Here is a 4283-nt window from a genome sequence, read left to right as displayed (position 1 = left end):
GCTGTGTGCGTGGGAGGGGATTCGCTCAGTCAAACAACCTGCTGCAACATCAGCAAATTCACAGGCGACAGCAGGGGATGGATTCTGCTGTTATTGCTGCTGTGAATCACATCCAGGATTGAATGATGTCTGGATGCCTGTTTCCAGTGGGGCTTCACAGTTTTCTGGTACAACAATTGTATGTATGGTTGACATTTAGGTAGAAAGCCGTGGACAGCAGGAAGATATCAATGGACTGGTCACATGGGCAGAACCATTACAAATGGAATTCAATCTTTAAAATTTTTTTTAGAGCATCCAATTTTTTTCCAATTAAGCGGCAATTTAGCGTGGCCAATCCACCTACCCTGCACATCTTTTAACTTGGGGTGAGACCCACGCAGACGTGGGGAGAATGTGCAAACTCCACATGGACAGTGACCCAGGGCTAGCATCAAACCTGGGACCTCAGCGCCATGAGACAGCAGTGCTAACCACTGCACCACCCTGCCACCCCGGAATTCAATTTAATAATAATCTTTATTGTTGTCATAAGTAGGCTTACATTAACACTGCAATGAAGTGACTGTGAAAATCCCTTAGTTGCCACATTCCGGCGCCTGTTCAGGTACACAGAGAGTTCAGAATGTTCAATTCACCTAAAAAGCATGTCTTTCAGGAATTGTGGGAGGAAACCGTAGCACGCGGAGGAAACCCAGGCAGCCATGGAGAGAATGTGCAGACTCCGCACAGACCAGTGACCAAACCTGGGAATCAAACCTAGGACCCTGACGCTGTGAACAGTGTTAACCGCTGTGCTACAAACAGTGAGAGATAATGAATTTTAGAGGGAAAAGAAGACAAGGAAATGAACTATAAGTAGGATGATACTGTGAACGTAGAGCAACAGAGAGGCATTGAAGTCCCTATCCACAGGTAGCTGGAGAGATCGATCAGGCAGCCAAGAATCCTTTCTTGGATGAGGCCTGGAATATAAGAGCAAGGAGATTATGCGAGAAGCGTTCTGGTCACTGTATTAATGAACTATAAGTCATGATTCATTAATTAGTATAAACCTGAAGTCAATTTGATCATTTATATAATTGCAGTCAGTATTCTGTTGATCAAATCTTGGGGATAAAGTTGAAGCTGAATGACAAGCGATTGTAACAGTGAAAAAGTCTGAATTCTTCAGGAAGTTAAAATCCGAGCTGTTTCGGTAACAAGAATGAAGAAAATCATTTCAGTTAATTCCTGATAAAAATAACGTGACTTCAGGCAAATGGAACAAGCTGATTGGTGAGTGGCTGATGAATCTTTATTTATTTTAACCTCCAGCTTATTGTTGCTTCAGTCAGTTAATAATGAAATAAATAAAGGCAATGACAGGGCATCCCAGTCCTGTGGAGAGCACATCCTGGTCACTGGATTCATCAATTGTAAAGTGAGACAATTCATTAATCAGCACAAAACTGAAATCAATCTGATCATCATTCATAGAATCGTTGTCCATTAATCAAATCCAAGGGATAAAGATGAAGTTGACATTGTAAGAGTAAAGATGTCTGAATTTCTCAGTCAATTAATCATTTGAGAGGTTTAGATATTAACAATTAACAAAAACGGATAGTGCAATGGCATACTGGTTAGCACTGCTGCCTGACGGCGCTGAGGACCTGGTTTCGGCCCCGGATCGCTGTCCATGTGGAGTTTGCACATACTCCCTGTGTCTGCGTGTGTCTTACCCCCACAACCTAAAGATGTGCAGGGTAGGTGAATTGGGCATGCTAAATTGTCCATTAATTGGAAAAAAAAGAATTGGGTATTTTAAATTTATTTAAATAAAACAATTATCAAAAACATTTCAGTTAATTCTCGATAAAAGGTGACTTTAGCTCAATGGAAGAAACTGATTGGTGAGAAGCTGATGAATCTTTATTTATTTTAATCTTAAATTTATTTTGCTTAAGTCAACTAATCAAATAACTAAAGACCTGGCCAGGGATTCCAGTCCTGCTCCACATGGGAAAACCAGGATACTTCTCATGTCCAGAACAATCACAAGTGCAGGAAGTGACATCAACTGGAGCAGCAAGAAGCAAAGGGCAGTGGTCGAGGGGTATGTTTGTGATTGGTGGAGTATTTCCAGTGGGATTCTAGATTTCTCAGGTCATGAATCCATGCTTCTTGAGTTCTATATCAATGCTTTAGACTTTAACATGGGGACAGCATTAAGTCATTTACGGTCCTCTTTGTGACAGTGAGAAAGAAAGCTGCAGACTTTTATTATTAATTTATGGAATGTGGGTTTCACTGGTTAGGCCAGCATTTATTGCCCATCCCTCGATGCCCTTCAGAATGTGGTGGGGAGTTTTCTTCTTGAACCGCTGCAGTCATTCAGTCCACCCACTGTGCTGTTAGGGAGTGAGTTCCAGGATGTTCTCCCAGCGACAGGAAGAGACAATGACATATTTGCCAGTCAGGGTGGTGAGTGACTTGGAGGGGAGCCTCCAGGTGATGGGGTTCCCATGATCTGCTGCTCTTGGCCGTCTAGATGGTAGTGGTCATGGGTTTGCAAGGTGCTGACTAAAGAACATTGGCGAGTTACTGCAGTGCATCTTGTAGATGGTACACACGGCTGCCACTGTTCATCGGTGATGGATGGTTTGAATGTTTGTGGAGGAGGAGCAATCAAGCAGGCTTTCTCCTGGATGCTGTTGAGCTTCTTGAGTGTTGTTGGAGCTGCACTCATCCAGGCAAGTGGAGAATATTCCATTACACTCCTGACTCGTGCATTGCAGATGGTGGACAGGCTGGGGGAGGGGGGGGGGGGGGGTCAGGAGATGAGTTACCCTTCGTAGGATTCCTCATCTTTGACCTGCCCTGGTAGCCGCAGTATTAATGTGGTTCGTCCAATTCAGTTTTTGATCAATGGCACCCCCAGGATGTTGATTGTGGGGTATTCAGCGATGGTAATGTCATTGAATGTCAAGGGGCGATGGTTAGATCCTCTCTAGGAGGAGATGGTTATTGCCTGACACTTGTGTGGCATGAATGTAACTTGCAACTTATCAGCCCAAGCCTGGATATTGTCCAGGTCTTGCTGCATTTGGACAAGGACTGCTTCATTATCAAAGAAATCGCAAACGGTGGTTGACATTGTGCAGTCATCCGCAAACATCCCCACTTTTGACCTTATGATGAAAGCAGGTCATTGATGAAGCAGCTGATGATGGTTGGGCCGAGGACACTACCCTGAGGAACCCCTGCAGTGACGTCCCGGAGCTGAAATGGTTGACTTCCAACCAGCACAACCATCTTTCTTTGTGCCAGGTACGACTCCGAGTGTAGAGTTTTCACCCTGATTCCCATTGACTCCAGATTAGCTAGGGCTCCTTGATGCCATACTTGGTCAAGTGCTGCCTTGATGTGAAGGGCAGACACTCTCACCTCACCTCAGGCATTCAGCGCTTTTGTACATGTTTGAACCAAGGCTGTAATGACTGCAGGAAGACATCAATAGACTGATCAGCGGGCCAGAAAAGTAGCAAACTGAGGTCAATCCAGAGAAGCACGGGGTAATAAATGCATTTGGGGAGGACAACACGGCAAAGGGAAAGAATATGAATGGTATGATAGGTGTAGAGGGACAGAGAGGCGTAAGAGTGCATGTCCAAAGATCCCTGAAGGTGACAGGAGAGGTAGATATGGTGATTGTAAATGCAGAGAGGATACTTTGTTATTCACGGGGACATAGAGTACTACAGCAGGGAATATTCCCAGCAATGTCTACTGGAGGAAAGACCTGAAACCCCTCTCTCCACAGGTGCTGCCAGAGCTGCTGAGTATTTCCAGCATTTTCTCTTTTTATTATAAGATCAGGGAGGTTATACTGGAACAGTCCAAAACACTAGTTAAACCACAGCTGCATTACTGAGTACAGTTCTGGTCACCACATTACAGGAAGGATGTATTCATACAGCGAGGATGGAGATTGACGAGGATGTTGACACAAATGGAGAATTTTAACAATGAGGAAAGATTGGAGGGGCCGAGGTGGTTTTCTGTGGAACAGAGAACACTGAGGAGAGATTAACTGAGGTGTTTAACATTATGAGGGGCCTGGATAGAATGGATAAGAAGGATCTATTTCATGAATAGATCAATAACCAAGGGGTTTCGATTTAAAATAATTAGCAGAGGATTGGGAGTGGAAGGGGGTTAATGGATCTCTATGTCTATTCGGAACACTGGATATGCGTTATCCCTTCTCAGTTCCCAAATAACAGATGTCAAGTCTGTGC

The sequence above is a fragment of the Scyliorhinus torazame genome, chromosome 5 (genome assembly GCF_047496885.1).
Source record: "Scyliorhinus torazame isolate Kashiwa2021f chromosome 5, sScyTor2.1, whole genome shotgun sequence".
In the NCBI taxonomy this organism is placed as follows: Eukaryota; Metazoa; Chordata; class Chondrichthyes; order Carcharhiniformes; family Scyliorhinidae; genus Scyliorhinus; species Scyliorhinus torazame.
This window is presented reverse-complemented; position numbering follows the sequence as displayed.